At 40.0% G+C, this 18090-nt stretch overlaps 1 pseudogene; it reads left to right on the forward strand.

Annotated features, from left to right (window-relative positions):
* The first annotated feature begins 3147 nt into the window (after nucleotides 1-3147).
* LOC132649990 (uncharacterized) overlaps nucleotides 3148-18090 on the forward strand; it is a 150552-nt pseudogene continuing 135609 nt past the window's right edge.

Genomic DNA, 18090 nt, shown 5'->3' on the forward strand with positions numbered 1-18090 from the left:
AAATCATTAATGAAGACTATCCCATCCAAAATTGTGATTTTTTTGTCCAAAATCATCAAGAACAAATGAAGGAAACATGCAGTTTCCTCTTAAATAACTGGTTTTCTAATTTGTTTCATGAATACTGCATTGTAATCATTTCTAAAAAAAAAAAAAAAAAAAAAAAAAAAACATGATATAAAGTAGTATGTTTGTTTGTATTGTCCCATGTGATTCAGTAGGTCATTTCTGCCCTGAACCCTGGACTTCAGGAACACTCTACTTTTGTGTGTGGCAATCACCAGCAGTGCAACCTTTATGTTCTGTCCAAGACAACATGTTGATTCAGATGCAGAACCCTTCCTTTTCAGACCTTGGTCTATCTGCCCCTGAACTAGAAGCATGTGTTTCTAAAGAGCAGCAGCTGGCTCTCAGTCCTTCTTTCTCACAACCTGGTGCCCTGACTGACTTCAGTGTTGCCTGTAATTCCCCTTCCTTTCTTATTCCCGCACCCAACAGAGCATTCGATATGTATAAAGGTTGATTAATTAAAAACAAACTGAAAACTAACCCCAGCTTGGACCTCTTCTTGCTGGAGTTCACTACACTGGGATAACTATGGGCATTTATTTTTATTTGTCACAGGCTACCTGCAGAAGCATCCAAAACCTCTTTAGGTGTGGCACAGGTCATTCAGGTTAGGGGTGCCATATATATTGTGGGTAACAAACTGAACTTCTTGACATCTGGGAATGTACTCCCAGTGGTCTGGTCTTATATAGAGCAGGTATCACTAACCACATCTTGTAGTGTCCAGCTTATTGTATATTTTTGGAAAAAAAAAGTATTGGTGACATAAAATCATATCCATTTGTTTACATGTTGTCAGTGACTAACTTCATCCACAATGGTGAAGATGAGTAGTTTCAATGGATACATATGGCCCACATGACCTAACATACCAAGTACATAGTTTATTGCAGAAGAGGTTTGTCAGCCTCTGGTTTAGAAATGTGATGTGATAAGGTTGGAGCAAGCGCAGTCTCCTGGAGTCAAAGGAACCAGAGCTTTTCACAGATGTCAAATGCAGTTGTAAATGGCCTTGTCAAAGTCTCTCTGCATGAAAGTGAGCTGGATTAGCAGATTATTTTAATAGACATTATGGCAAAAGTGACAACGTGTCACCTCATCCTGGGTTTTCTTCTGGTGCTGTTGTCTTCTTGATTTGCACATTTTGGTAAAATCTGCTGCCATTTTGAAGAGGTCCACTCTGAGGGCCACTTCTGGCCAATAGCTAGTAATGATGTGGTGTCCTTATTATTCCTGGGGAAAGGAATCCTGCCAGTGACCATATCTGTGAGCTTGTCATCAGATCTTTCCTAAGTCAAGTGGTAAGGTGACTCACAGCCACAGCCAATACACTTTGAATGCCCAAGAGAAGGTCATTCAAGCAGAAGACACAGGGAAGGTGTGGTGGTTTGAATGAGAATGGGTCTCATAGGCTCGTATCTTTGAATACTTAACTGTTCTCCAGTTAGTGGAATTGTTTGAAAAGGATTAGGAGGTTCCATATTGGAGGAAGCATATCTCTGGTGTTGGGCTTTGAGGTGTCAAAAACTCACACCAGCCCCAATCTCTGTCTCTTTTTCTCTTTCTCTCTTTTGCTCTCTAGGTCTCTGGCTCTCTGCCTGCAACTTTCAGATCAATTTGTGAGCTCCTCTGCTACTTCTCCATCACAAGGTCTAACTGTCTGCTGTCATGCTTCCTGTCCTGGTGATCATGGACTAACTCTTTACAACTATAAGTAAGCCTCTAAGTAAATGCGTTCTTTTACACGAGTCACCTTAATCATGTTTGTTTTGTTTTGTTTTGTTTTTCTAGCAATAGAAGTTACAAAGTCAGAAGAATCCTGCTCCACAGATATGTTTAATTATAAATCTTATGTCACTGAGTTTGGGGGAGTTTGCTATGAAGCAAGTAAAGATTCCCATGTTAAAAAATGGGCATAATTTTTTCTAAATAATAAAGAGGCCTATGATGAGAATTAATGCGCTCCTAAAATGTTTAGACATCTCCAGAAGCCCTTCTTGAATGCACAAGCATTTCCTGTTCCTGCCCTTTGACCATGTGCCTGTCTTGGTTGGTATTCCTAAAGTGGCTCCTTTTCCCTCCATGAAGTTCACAGGGACTCCTCATTCATTAATTAAATAACGAAAGAGTAACTGTTTTAAGAGAGAGACTTCTTCAGAAATGGTTTCCTGCAGTCCTTTATCGACTCACTGGGGAACCCCTCGCTCCGCTCCCTGTGGCCCAGCAGGGCTCAATTGCTCTCCCTGGGTGCAAAGCAGGCTCGCTGAGTCCAAGGGAATGGCTCTAGGAGAAGCAAGGCTGAGTCTGCACCTGAGAAGCTGCCAAACAGCCAGCAGGCAGGCATACCTGTCTCCACCCCCTCAGCTGGCGCCACCCCCGCGCAGCGTCTCCACAGCTTGTCTGCCCGCCGGAAACAGATGGGAGAGGAGCGCCCCTCGTAGGCTCTCTGCTTCTTTTCCCCCACCTCACCCAGGCCCGCCCGCCAGCGCCCCTTGCCTTCCCACCACCCGGGGTCACCTGGCCGCCACTGACTGGCGGAGGGTTCCTCGCGCAGCCTGGCCCACCCAAAGCGGGTCTCCTCAACCGCTGCGCCCCGACTTCCGGGGCGCGCAGACTAGGCGTCACAGTGACAGCGCCTCTGGGCGTCACAGTGACAGCGCCCAGGGAAGCACAGAAGGAAGCGGTGACTAATGGAGGAGTCGCTCTCTGAGTCGCTGCAGGGATGTCTGAGCAGCCCCTGCCACCAGCTGACAATGGGGCCTCTGGCTCCTGAGATGCCCTGCCCGCGCCCATGGCCTCCAGGATCGATTCCTCCCAGGCTGGTAAACCCTGTGGAGGCTTAGGGACTGAGGTGGCCTCCATCCTGCCCCATCTGCCGCCACCCATGCCGCCCCTGTGCACCGCCTCAGGGGCCAACCCCGCCAGAGCTCCACCTGGCCTGGCCATGTCCCTGGCTGGGCCGCAGGCATTCCGGGATCAGCTGCAGGTGTTCAGGTCCCAGCCTTGGAGACCTCGAGGAGTTTGGAGACCTCTTTATGAGCAGGAGCCACAGAGCGTTTGAAGAGCCTATACCTGGCCATGGATGAGCAGAAGACTTCACTGCCCAGGTCCTGGAGCCTGAAGGACAAGTTCAGCTACATTGGCATCTCACAGAACAACCTGAGGGTGCACTACAGAGGTATGGGATTCCAGGTCTCACTTAGAGATCAGACAGTGCTGGGTGAGGCTCTGGGCTAGGGAAGGAGCTTGGCTTCTTAGGCCCAGAGTGGGATGGTTTGAGGGAATCCAGGATGACGGGATACACTGCCCCTTCCTATTTCCCTGAGATAAATCTACTGGCCAGAGTTGGGTTACATTGTTCTCCAGGTAGCGAAGGTGAGGTTATCTCCTCTTATGCAGTGGTGGGTGCGAGACAGGATTCCGAGGTACAGTTTCTAATTAATCGAGACCCAAGATACACTGGAGGGACAGAGAGGCCTAATCAGTGTGTTATTTGTCCCAAATTATGCCTGAGATTGTGTAGGAGTAGAAAATGAGAAGGGACCCAAGCTGGCCATCATTGTATCTTACTGAGTGCAACTGGGAGAGTGAGAGGGGAACCTCTGTATTCCCTGTTTTCTTCAGGGAGCAGAACTGCCCCCTCCTCTATCCCAAATTGGAAATGTCCTGTGTTTCCAGGTGGTGTTACATGAAGTTTTGTTGAAAACAAGGGTTTTCAAAGATACCAATTAGCCTTTTGAAGAAAATTGGCTTATATTTTGCCCCTCAGCTAACATACTTAGCCACCTTAGGCTTCTGCTCCTTCCCATCCTCACTTTTCCGAGGTTATAACAAAGCTTTAAACAATTCAGTTGTATAGAAAATTATAAATGACAGGGGCAGGGTTGAATTGTACCTAAGATTAAATGCCTTCATCATGTTTACTTTTGTGGAACAGTCAAAAAACAATGCAGTGCTATCATTTTTGATACACATCCCGGTGGCTCTGAATCTAAAGCAGAGGAGTGTTTACATTCTAAGCAGGCTCTTTTTGATTGGCTATAAAGGAAGGGGGGGGGGGGTCTTCAGATCCTAGCGATATGTAGGTAGAGTATACAAACCTGTGGCAAGATTCAGAAAGAATGAACAACTGGGGTTTGAGAAGAACCTTGAAAAATCAGCTACTGTTTAAATGAGTATGGCAACAGAAATCTGCTGAATGATTTGGTTGTAAAGAATCTACCCAAAGATGGGCCTTCTTACATTTCTTCTTGTTGTCATAGATCCAAAGAAGTACTTACTATTTCGAACATTATATTCCTTTATATTCCATTATATTCCTCTATATAAGTGTCTGAAATTTTCAAAATACCAAAGGGTTTTTTCCCCTTTAGTTAGGACATTTTGTTGATTTCCTTGTGGATTATTACTTAATTTTGGTTTTAAATTGGTGTGAACAGTAAGTGCTATGCTATGTTCATTTCTGTTTTGGCTGCCAGAATGCTTTTGTTAGATTTGACAGAACTTCATTTTACATTTAAAGGCAGAGATTGTGTAGGGGAGGTTAGTGAGCAAAGAATCCCAGCTTTTGTGAATCCCAGCAGTCACTGGTGGTATTAGCTCGGTTAGGAGAGTGGACATCAGAGTCTTCTGAGTGCTGTGGTATTTGACCTGGATGGTCAGTAAGAAAATTTCTGTGGGAGCTTAGCTCTCATGATTGTGGCTAATGTGGCATTGTAACATTCCTTGATTGGTTGTATTTACTTCTTTTATGTAAAATTAATCATCTAGGCCAGAGACAAATGCATGCTTACGTGGTTGGGCTTTGAATGTCACAGTTTTCCTGTGGCCTTTTTCTTACTTTCTGTTGTGTAACACTGATATTCACTTTCTGGAAACATTCTTGTTTGATAAACATGAACCATTAGTTTTGGAAGAACAGAGTGGTTGTCATTCTTTTCTCCAGTTTTTATTTCCTTTGTCTCTCCTTTTCCCATGTTACAAAGACAGTGTCTCTCTTCTAAACCTTCATGGAGTCTTGCTATTTTAAAGTCTGTGTCTTTTCTGGTGTTGCTTTTTTTTTTTTTTTGGTTATTTGTTTGTCTTTTGAAGGACACCAAATGCACTGGACAACTTTAACTCAAGAGCAAAAAGGAAATGTAGATTAATAAATAAAATGTAAAATTCACAAGCAAGAGTAGATGTTTTATGTGATGTATCCTTGTGCTGCATTGCTTTTTTAACGTGAAATATTACTCTTTGCATTTTTCTGTATTACAAAACTGTAAAAGATTGATCAAACTTGTTTTCCAAAAATGATGATATTGATTTTGGTCTGCACACATTCTGTGTTTAAAATTTTCTTCTAAACTGGAAATGCTGATCCAATTTAGAATTGGAATTGGAAGCAGTATCTTCAGAGATGGGAAGGTTCCATGTTAAAAATGACAAATACCTAGATAAAAATGGATTGAATTGCAGGAGAGTTATGGTATATGTGGAATAGTGTGTTATTTTTTTTTCTTTTAACTGTGTACATGTGTGTGGGTGTTTGCTCCTATCAGTTTGACATGGTACAGTTGTGGAGCTCAGATGACAACTTGTGGGAGTGGATTCCCTCTTTCCTCCATGTGAATTATAGGGATCTAATTCAGGTCATCAGACTTGTTGGCAGGTGTCCTTACCCATTGAGCCACCTTGCTGGTCTTATGATAAATTTTTGAGGCATTTTATGTAACAAGCTATTATTGAAACACTCAAGACTAGCCCTCTTAAAAAATTGTCAGTTGATTAATTTCTAAAGTAACAGGTTTAGAATTGATTATAATAACTTTATTTTATTTTTGATGAATATTAAAGAATCATTTAATGAATATGACATTGGGTTCAGTTAGCATAAATGCTTCAATTACAGATCCACTCTCTCTTTCAGATGAGTGGAAGCATGCACACACACACTATCAGGACTCTTTAAAGAGACACAAACAGATCTGACACAAGTAGATTTGGCAAGTGGGAGCACCTGAAGGTTAGATTTTCACAATCTTGTGTAAGTCAGCCAGGATTGACAATTTTGTGGGGTTAAAGAGATGGTTCAGCTGTAAGGGCACTTATTGAGCTTGTAGAAGACATGGATTTAATTTCTAGCACCCACATGCATGCAGGCAAAACACTTCTATACATAAATAAATTTAAAAAAATCAAAAATAAAACTAATTTTTCTGTCTCCAAATTTTGTGATTTCTGCTTTAATTGTAATAACTCATTTCATTTGTGTTGATTTATTTTCACTTTAGTGAAAGACAGTTGCCATCAAAGGTATTTCTCATTAGGGGAAGAGGTAAAGGAAATTCAGTAATGCTTCAGAAAATTTGGGACACTTTGGTAGTCCTGCCTTGCAGTGCTTTGAACAGATGACAGAGAATTGGAACGTGGGAGCCTGAAGAAGTGGTGAAATGGTGAAGTGCACCTTTTAATTGTAGCATCTTTATTCTTTTTATGTGTGGGTGTCGGGTATGCATGCCTGAGTGCATGTGCCCTGGTGTCCAGAAGAGGGCATGGGATCCCCTGGAGCTGGAGTTACTAGCAATTGTGACCCACATGGTGTCGGTGCCAAAAACCAAACTCAAGTCCTGGGAGAGCATCAAGTTGTGTTTTTGCAGAGCAATCTCCCCAAGTCGCAGCAGTTACTAGTCTTCAACCCTTACTAAATATAATTCCCGGAAAATGTTGTACTGTTTCCTTATTATATTTTTAATGTAATTAGGAATCTACATGCAGGCTTATGTGCTATTGTGTGTTATAAGCACATACATGTGGAGGTCAGAGGACAACTTAAAATGCTTATTTTCTCTCCATCTTGTGGGTCCTATTGCCTGGAGTTTAGGTCATTGTGGTACTCCTATTCACTGAGCCATCTCACTGACTTAAAAATATATTTGTTAAGTCTGATCAAATATCTTAAGAAATGTTTGCTTGGAAAGACAAAGGAGGATTATAGGGGTGATAAGAAGGTGGCTTAATGGGTAAAGTGTTTTCTCTACAAGCATGAGGACCAGAGTTCAGATCACCACCACTCACATGAAAGCAGTTTGTGTCAGTGTGCACCTGAAACTCTTGGTGTGTGTGTGTGTGGGGGGGGGGTGATTGGTTGTCCAGATGAGCCCAGGTATGGCTTAGGGAGTTTTTAGCCAGAGAACAGCCAGTTCCAGGTTCAGGGAGAGATCATAAAACAAGACTAAAAGTGATTGAGGAAGATAACTCATTTACTCTGCACACACACACACACACACACACACACACACACACACACTATATAAGGGTAATTTAACAGATCTTTAAAAACAAGAAATTTATAATGGGCATGGAGGTGAGTTCCTGTAATCTCAGGATGTGTGGGAGGTTGAAGACACAGAGTTTTATTTTACCAGCCTGTCTTTCATACTAAGATTTTGTATCAAAGCAAAAAATCAAATGAATTGGAAGTGAACTGAGTTTTCCCTTGGATCTCTTTGCTAAAATTTGATAAATTTGCTTTGATGGAACTTAATAATTATACTCAGAAAAAACTAGCTAGGTATGGGGCAGATAATTCTGTTAAGTTTGTCACCTTGTCTACTCAACTCATTCATTCTTTCGTGTAAACTCCATGTTTACTTGGTGCCAGTTTCGGGGCGTAAAGAAAATTAAAATACCATCTTTGACTGCACAGAGTTCAAAGAAAATAAAATGAAGAAGTGGGGGAAATTTTAGAATGATATGGGGGAAGATAGGAGCCTCTAACTCAGACTGGCCCTCATACTTCCTAATGCTGTGACCTCATGTTGTGGTGACTCCAACCATAAAATTATTTTTGTTGCTACTTCATGACTGTAATTTTACTACTGTTATGAATTGCAGTGTAAGCATCTGTTTTCTGATGGTCTTAGGCAACTCCTGTGAAAGAGTCATTTGACCCTGCCCCCAATGGACCTCAACCTACAGTTGAGAACCACTGCTGTTTCTTGGAAAAGTTAAGCTCGATAGCCAAGCTTAAAAGATGAGAGAAAGGTCTAGGGCAGAGTGTATGAAAGTCAAAAGCATGGAGTAAACAGTTATTCTAAGTTGGATCTGTAAGCTTAGACTTTATTCTGTAGGATGTAGAGAATCATCAAGAGATATCAAAAGGAAGTGCCTGACTCATTTTAATTTAAGACCACACATTGATTGAAAGATAGATTCAAGTGTACAAGGAAAAAATGCCAATTGTTTTAGGAATCTGTTGCTTTAAAGAATGTAACATGGAGAGTGGGAAGGGACAGAGAAATGCATGTATATTTCTGAGATTTTTTTAAGGTAACACAGAAATATGAGGAATAATGTGAAAAATAAAGAGGTATTACATACCTAGCTCTATAGATTTCTTAAAGTAAACCTTGAATCAAATTGGTTTGGAAGATGTCAGCACTGCATTATAATATCCTTGAGGATAATTGAAAATGAGAATCTTTTGTTTGTTTCTGAAACAGGATTTCACAGTGTAGCCTTGGCTGGCCTGGAAGTTGTTATATAGACGACGCTGGCTTTGATATCAGAGATCCACCTACCTCTCAACTTTCTGAATGGTGGGATTAAGGATGTGTGCCACCATGCCAAGCCCTAGAAATTGGAATCTTAATAAGAGATTTTCATGGAAATCAGGAGATGCTGAAAGAAAAAAAAAAAAAAGCCTCACAATGGAGCTGAGTAACTGTACTGGAATCAAGGGTTTTTAAGTGAACTCACCCATGGAAATTCACAAAGCTGTACCAATTCTGGAGCTGAGACTCAGCTACAGCTGCAGATTTTAGATCTTTGCTCCATGACTGGCTTATCTTTCCTTCTCATTTGAAGCTCTGTGGAAGTATGATGCCTGCTGAGCTACTACACAGTTTATTGTCTAGAGCTTTCACGGGTATTACTATATGAGTTAGTAATCTTCACACAGGTTGCTAACATGTTGGATTAGTTATTTTTCTCAACGCTGTAAGAAAATGAGTTGCAGAAACATCATAGGAGGATTGGTTTATTTCTGTTCATCCTTTTGAAGGTTACACAGTCCTCCATAGTAGGGGAAGGCATGTTGGGGTTCTTGGATGCAACAGGACGCTGAGGCTGCTTCCTTTGTCCTCATTTATTGCAACTCAGTGGATACCACCTCTTAAAGGTTCCAACATACTTCCCTGATTGATCTAACGGCCAGGGACCAATTTTAAACATGTGCTTGTGAAGGACAGTTCACAAGTAAAATCATAACACATGTGTTGGCTTAGATTAGAATGGGAGTAGTAATAAAATGCAGAGTATTTGTGGTAACACACAGTCTGAGCCCTGCTTTCTTCATTAGGGACAATGTGAGGACCTTCCTCCTGGGAAGGGTTTTAAGTCATCTGAAGCCTGCGAAGAGGGATTACTGTTAGCACTGTTTGGGACTTATCCTGAGGAGGTAGGTGAACTGACAGTGTTTTACTGTATGGAGGGAGAGAGCTATGGCAGAGGCAGAACATTAATGGGTCATTAACAGGCAGATGCAGGCACAAGAAGAAACTGTTTTGAGGTACCTGGGTGGAAAGGAGAGCAGTGTCATGGGACCTGAGCTGTGGAAATTAGAAAGGAGGAAGAGGTCCCGTATACAGTGGATACTGTAGTGTGTAGTGGATAGACCTGGAAAATTGATCACTGGTTTTGTAATAAGACCATTGTAGCCTTAGGGATGGCAGTCTGTATTTCATGATGGAAATAAAACCCAGCTGTCAGGAGTTGAAAGGATAAGTGGAGGTTCCAAGTAGAGATGATGTGGCAGAGAGGGCACTCTTGAGGAACATAGCAAGATTATCTTTATAAGGTAAGGGAAAAACATCTCTGTTTTTAATGGCCAATATTTGGTTACATTTTAGCTGAGGGCTAGATTCTGATATCATCAGGGTAGATAGAAATCCCACGATCAAGACTTTTGAAAGTAATGTGACAACAGTTGTATTAGTTCTGCATCAGTCTTCATTCAGTTTGTAAGTAAAACTGAAGTGATGTTCAAATTGGTATGAGACTATGATTTTAGGTAAAGGTAAATTTGTTACTCAATACCAACCTGAATACAATACTAACAGGGACAATTGTTTATCACACAGAGGCACAGAACTAGTGATAAAAGTGAATAAATTGTGGGGACTTTGTGTTCTCAAAGGGTGAGGTAAAATTGAAGAAGATTTTGCTAAAGATATTTTGTTTGAGCGCTGATGAGGTAAAGACCAGTAGCAGTCTTTGCAGAACACAGGTAGTAGGTCCTGGAGAGGAGAAATAGACCATGGGAGGCAGGCTGGTGTGGACATGGATCACATTGGAATAGCAGAGTGGAGAACTGACTTTGACTACATCTAATGGCCTCTCATTTTCTTCATTAAATAAACTCAGCAAGCTTCAAAAGCTTAACATGAATGAATATGAAGTGGATGATCGTTTTAGAATAACTGAAACACGTTGACTGAAGATTTCTGAACATAAAGTAGGTGACACTGAGAAAGACCAGGTGATGAATTTGTGGCAGTGATCTTTTACCACATTGACTGCTAGGGTAGTAGAATTGTAAGTGGTTTGTGATACTGATGAAAGGCCATGGATACGGCTTTGCTGGTAAGGGTGGTGGAAGTATAGGCTTATGAAGGAAATCAAGGGCATTTGAGGCCTTTTAAGAGATTCTCCGTTAAGCTTGTCCTTGAAGAAGAAAAAAAAAATCCCAAGGAAAGTTTCAGAAAATTAGATAACCTGTAAAAGTGAAGTCTTTAGATAGTGTGTTCTATAAGAAGACAACAGGCATTTCTGTTGCAATGCCACAAATGCATTGTGGAGAAAACCTTGTTTTCCATACAACTGTGCATTAGAAATAACAGGACCCTGGGAGGGTGAGGCTGGGATAATTACTTAGGAGTGTGGAACTTTGTAACAACACAGCAGTCACAGTTCTAATGAGATGCAAGCCTTGGTGAGTCCCCACTGGTATTTGTACTAGCATTGCACATGTCTGACACTTCAGCCTTAGATTCTTCTTGAAGGTGTTCTTGACACCTAATTAATTGAAATGAAAAGCCTCTTTAAAAAACATAACAATCCCAAAACTCCAAACAAGGAATACACATGTTAGAATCCTAAATTTTAACCATAACCTGAGAGTTTGCCAGGTGTTGGTGTGGCTACCTAACAACAAAACCTCAAATTATTGTTAGTGGGGATGCACAATGGTATAGCCACTTTGGATATGGTTGGCTGTACTAATACAACAAACGATGTGTTCATCCTACTTCCCGTTAGCAGTATACCCAAATATTTACCTAGCTCATCTGAATACCTAAACCTTCTCTGCTGGTCAATATTTGTACCAAATTTACTGATGATCTTTAAAATGGTAGCAACCAAGATATCTTTCAGTAATTGGTGACAGATGGGATCAAGAGACCCAAGAAGTTTGATGTAATGGGATGTTATCAAGGAACAATGTAGTGCGCCATCAGGTCATCATGCAGACATGTCGAATTTGAACTCCGTATTCCTAAGTGAAGGCAACCTGTCTAAAAGGACTAAGTAGAAAGGGTAAAAGAGTAGAGGCAGTGAAAAAGTGTGATTGTCCAAGGAATGGGATCAAATAGACTAAGCATAGAGGGTATTTTCAGACAGTAAAAATATCTTGTGTGCTTGTGGTACTGTAGTGTGGATACATGGCATTGTGTCTTAGGCAAACTATAGAACTTTATAATACCAAGAACTGTAACGAACACAGATTTAAAAAATCATTTAGGAGAGAGGCAAAAACTCCAGGGTAGAATGCAGAATGTGATTTTTATTTTTTAAGTAGCATTTCAATGCATTCTGGCTAAATGGCTTAATGCTGTGCTACATTCCTAGCCTGTTTTAATATTTTTAGACGGGGTCTATATAAGTTGCCCATGTAGTCATTCATTTTGCAAGCTGCCTCCATCAGTACACTGTGTGTACTGAGTAACAGGTCAACACTACCAGGCCCACCTTGACAAAATAATCTAGGCACTTTCCACCCTTTTTCATTTTCTTTGCGCTCTCTAATCACCTTTCTCCTTTGTTCTTTTTGATAAGGCAGCAGCTCTCAAACTGTGAGTCACAACCTCTTTGGGGGTCAAATGAAACTTTCACAGGAGTCACATATTACATAACATGTATATTTACATTATGATTCATAAATGTAACAAAAATATGGTTACAAAGCAGCAATGAAATAATTTTATGGTTGGGGTTCACCACAACATGAAGAACTCTGTTAAAATGTCTCCGAAGTAGGAAGGTTGAGAACCACTGTGATAGGGTCTCCTGTAGCCCAGGCTGTCCTTGAAGTCACTATGTTTAGCTGAAAGCAACTTTGAATTCCTAATTTTCTGCTTCTAACTCCCAAGTGCTGAGATTGTAGATGTAAACCACCCTACCCAACTTAATAAAACAATCTTCATTGCATAACATTTGAAATAGCCTCAGGGAAAGGGAGAAAGTATTGATCTCAGTAACTTTTGAATTAATGAATTCTAAGTAAAGGCAAAGAAAACTACATTTGGAACTCTAGTTGATAAACGTCATATCCTATGGGATTGTGGGTAATTTTCTAATGCCAATTCTGATTCTGTTAACTTCCCAAACTGCTGGACGTATGTGGTGGAAGTGAATGGGTGAATCTCTACTCATATAGGAAACCTTCTTAAAACCTCTAACCTCTGTCCCTTGCCTTGTTGCCCTGATGGCTTAACATAGTGGCATACTGTGTCCTTTGAGATATGCTTCTGTTAAAATATCAGATCTTTCTGTTTAAGGGCTTTCCATATTGCTAACCTTTTAACATTTATCATAGTATTGAGAAAAGCTGTGTTATAGACCAAGTGACATCTTGATTCTGTTACCACCATTCCCATATTCAAATGTAAGTGAACTAAGTCATATTTAAGTAATATATTCTGTTGTAGGACAGGCCTGGTTAGAATTTAGTATTTCTGAGGTGGAATAGTTGCAGGTAGTTACCAAATATAGACTGTGGGCCTAGGAAGGAGTGCTTTAAGTGGGAATAAAAAGCCCATGGTTGGGGTGTCACCACAACATAAGGAACTGTATTAAAGGGTCATAGCTATGTAAAGGTTGAACTGGCCTAGTGCATTGTATATGTTAGGCAAATATTGTACCACTAAGCTACACCTCCATTCCCTCTGTGATTTTTAAATTTAATAATGAATCAACTTGTTTACATTTTCACATTTACAAAATTTTCTAAAATGTTTTACAAGAGCATAATAATCAAAGGCTCTTAATAGATTTAAAATTGTGAAGAACTTTTGGATATTTTATGTGATGAAAACATGTATAGGATTTTAATTTGCATGGATTTAGCATGAGTCTACCAATTTGGAACAAATGATACCATCTCTGTAAAAGTTTGACTTTTAAAAATGGTGGTATATAACCAATGTTACAAATGTTGAATGAGAAAATTCCATGCAAGACCTCATGGTACTTTTAGAAGTTGTGCACCTTACATGATTCATTCTCTTTTTCTTCTGCCTTAAAGCAGATAAAAAATAGATGAGGATAGATATGGCATGACTCCCAGAATTCTCAATGTCCCTAAATCTTTCATGTGGGGCCAGGACTCTTGCTGGAGCAGGCTTCTTGAATTTAATTTGCAGCACTTATGCTGGCTTGGAATTTTCAATCAGTAGGTTTCTAAAATTGACATGGTTTATTTCACTTTATCCTCAGTTATGAAATGAGGCTACATAGTACTTTTAATCATTGGGTTGTTTTGAATATTAACGGATTTACTAAATACAGTTCACTTAAAATGTGGCTTTTCCTATAGTACTAGATATGTTAGATATTACTTCTCATTTATAGCTTGAGATCAATCATAGAAGTTGTGGTTAGTACCAGAAACTTTATCATTTGTTGTTAGGATAAAAATTTTGGTAAATTAAAATAAGTTTTGGTTACTGCCAAAATTTACTGTTTATTATTTTAAAAAAGCCCAATAATAAAATAATTGATTTAGAATTCCAATTAAAATGTCCAGTCAATAATTTCTTCTTTCCTGTCTTATTCCTACTGATTCAATTTCTTTTCCAACTGATCTCTTTCTTTTACCCTCTCCCCATGTGTGTGTATGTGTGTGTGTGTTTAACCCATTGAGTTTCATTAGGGTTGCTTACAAATCATGGGTGATGATTGATACAGGAGCAAGAACATCTTATCAGTGCCTACATCACTGAAGAAAATGTATCTCCCTGACCTAATAACCATTAACTTCTTACTTGTAGATCCTTTACATGAAACACAATGTTGACAGACCTAAGCTTGTGCAGATAATCCTATCTGGTTAGAGTTCAAGAGTACATTTGCTCTGCCATGCTTGGAAGACAGCATTTCACAGTACTCCACTCCTTCCTCTAGCTCTCAACATTCTCTCTACATCTCCTCTGTGATGTTCCCTGAGCCTTGGAGAAGGTATTATAGATTTCTATTTTGGGTTGAACATTCAGAGATCACTTATTCTCCACACTTGACTACTAGCTGCCACCCACTGTAGAAAGAAACTCTTTTGACCAAAGCTAATAACAGCATTAACCTATGGGCATAAACATAAACACTTAGAAGCCACTTTACAAGCTCATCAGGGTATATGGGTCTATTTGGCAAAACAACAGAAGTAGATTCCCCATTAGTACCTCCGCAGATACGAGCTCTAGCCAGGTCTATAGAATGAGAGGTGAGTGGACCTTAAATACAATCAAAGTGCTGTTGGTCATGCCACTATTTAATTTACCTGTAGGTACAACTTGCTTGGTGGGTCAGTAGTATAGTAACACACAGTGTCCACAGTTGAGGAAGACTCTTGATGACTGCTCTTCCCTAGTGGCCTGCAAAGCACCTATTGGCGCTATGAACAATAGCTATCAGTGAAGAAGTTTCCAGTTCAGCTCCTGCTTGTTTTCTCTATGTACTATGATTAAAGTGTGTCTGTCATTAGGGTCTTAACCATCTCATTCTGGTGAGCAACCAAAAGCAATGGCAAATAGCATGTATTGTTTTGGGAACCAACAGCTCACACGGAGTAGGCCCAACTATGACAGTCTAATTTTTAATGCATCAATTTTGCATGGTCAATTAACCTAATTATTTGAATACAGTTTACTGAAAATCTATTTCACTGTTACTACAATTCAATAAATGTCTACTTATTAAGTGGTTATTATGCATAAAAGGATTGGGGCTACAGATAGTTCAGCTGCTGGTAATGTGCTTACTACACAAGCATGAGGACTTAAGTTTGAGCCTCAGGGCATACATTTCAAAAACAATTTCATGGATGGTGGCATGAACATGTAATTCCTGTCCTGAGAAAACAGAGATTGGCACATCCCTGGTAACCAGTGTATCCTACTCTGTTGAATTCCAGGCTTGTAAGAGTCTTCCCTCTTCCTTCTCAGCAAAGTTGGTGATATCTTCTGAACAATATCTGTGGTGATCTCTGGTCTCCACACATATGCATACATCTTCTCACATGCATCCCACAAACACACACATATACACGTGACTTTTTGGCATATTTGTGCAGTTATTTTTTTTTCTTTTTTCTCAACTCATCATAATTCTTTTACCTACATATGTTAAAATTATTGGGATGTGGTGGGGCAGGCTGCATTTTTCTGCTTACAGTTTTGTCTTACTAGCTGACTTCATTGGCTCTCTGTGGTCTTAGGGCTGAGTCTTGCTTTTGCTTTTATAAAAATGTTTTCATGGTGAACTTGTGAAATGGCTCATTGCAAGTCAAAGAAATTGAGTTCAGTCCTTAGAACCCACAGTGGAAGGGAAGAACTGAGTACTGGGTGTTGTCCTCTGATACATATTCGCCTTTTCGTTCTTCTTCTTCCTTTATGTGCATTGGTGTTTTGCCTGCATGTATGTCTGTGTGATGTTGACAGATCTTGGATTTGCAGACAGTTGTGAGCTGCCATGTGGTTGATGGCAATTGAAAACTGGTCCTCTGGAAGAACAGTTATTCGGAGGGAGGATAGGATTGGGAGGGAATGAGGGAAGGGGTACAGCTGGGATATAAAGTGAAAAAAAAACTGTAATTAATGTAAAAATAATTTTTTAAAACAAAGAAATTTTAAAAACCTTACTCATCAGGTGCTCTATAATATTACAGGTATTGTGTTATGTCAATTCTTAAGAGAAAAATATGGAGCTGTACTTCTCAATAGACTGTAATTGACTCAGGAATTGTGGATCAAGCCAGGCACAGTGCCACATGCCTGTAATCCCAGCACTAGAGGTGGAAGAGACAAGTGGATCTCTGTGTTGGAGGCCAGCCTGGTCTACAAAGTGAATCCAGGACAGCCAAATCTACAAAGAGAAACCCTGTCTTAAAAAACAAACAAACAAACAAACAAACAAAAATAATTGTGGCTTAGTCTTTCTTCACAAATAATCAGAATATATCAAATAACAGAATTATAAATTCTTGATGAGATTTGCCTATTAATGTAGTTTATTTTATAGTATGCCATCATACAAATATCCCCAGTTTAAAAGGTGGTCTGTTTTAGAAAAGAATGTATAAGAATGTTACAAATTAAATGCAGATTTATATCCGATAAAATTAAGATCATTATCTCATGTGCTTCCAATCCAGAATAAGTGAAAATTATAGCCTTAAATTTCTCTAGTTTATGAAATGGAGAGATGATTCAGTAGTTCTTGCAGAATATTTGGGTTTGATACCCAGTACCCACAAGACAACCTCACAATAGCCTATAATAACTGCAGTTCCAAGGAATCAAACATGTTCTTCTGGCCTTTAGGCAGCAGGCACAGGGGTGGGATACATATATGCAGACATTCATTCACTCACACATGAAAAAAATCTTTTTAAAATATCTTAAAAAAATTAACAGCCACTGCCCATACTCATTGTGTTCAGAGTCTGAATTTTTATTATTAATTACAGTTTATTCATTTGTATCCCAGTTGTAGCCTCCTCCCTCATCCCCTACCAATCCCACTCTCTCTCCCTCATCTCCTCTCATATCCCTCCCCATGTGTACTGATAGAAGAGGTCCTCCTCCCCTTCCATCTGACTGTAGCCTATCAGGTTTCATTAGGAGTGGCTGCAATGTATTCCTCTGTGGCCTGGTAAGGAGACTCCAGAGCCAGCCACTGAGTTAATATCAGAGACATTTCCTGTTCCCATTATTATGGAATCCACTTGGAGACTGAGTTGCCATGGGCTAAATCTGTGCAGAGGTACTAGGTTATCTCCATGCCTGGTCCTTAGTTGGAGTATAAGTCTCAGAAATTACTCCTTTGCCAATATTTTTTGGTTATGTTGTTCTCCTTGTGGAGCTCCTGTCCTCTCCAGGTCTTTCTCCTCTTCCTTCATTAGATTCCCTGCATTCTGCCCAAAGTTTGGCTATGAGTCTCAGCATCTACCTCGATGCCCTGCAGGGTAAAGTCAGAGGTCGTCTGTGGTAGGCTCTTGTCCTGTTCCCTGTTTTCTCCCTTTTCGATTTCTATCCTGTTGGCCTTTCTGAGAAAGGGTTGATCATCTTAACCAGGGACCTCCTTGATTAGCCTCTGACCTTTTTTTCTTGAAAACTTTTTTAGACAAGAGTTTTCTGTGTAGCCCTGGCTTTCCTGGAACTTACTCTGTAGACCAAGTTAGCCTCTAACACACAGAGATCTGCCTGCATCTGCCTCCCCAGTGCTAGGATCAAATGTTTGTGCCATCACGCCTGGCTAGATTCTGAACTCTTAATACAACCAAGAGATAGTGCAAAGAGTTTTTTGGCTAGCTGCAGTTATTTTGCACATTCAATTCAATTCATTGCAATAGTAAATGTTTTGTCACTTCCTCAGTTACTTGAAATGATGAGAACAGAAATTAAATTTCATCTCAGTGCCTTAATGTCTTGAATTGTTTAAGATTTTTCACTTGAAAATCGCATCTGTCCTATGTCTTTCTCG

The sequence above is a fragment of the Meriones unguiculatus genome, chromosome X, assembly GCF_030254825.1.
Source record: "Meriones unguiculatus strain TT.TT164.6M chromosome X, Bangor_MerUng_6.1, whole genome shotgun sequence".
NCBI classification, from domain to species: Eukaryota; Metazoa; Chordata; class Mammalia; order Rodentia; family Muridae; genus Meriones; species Meriones unguiculatus.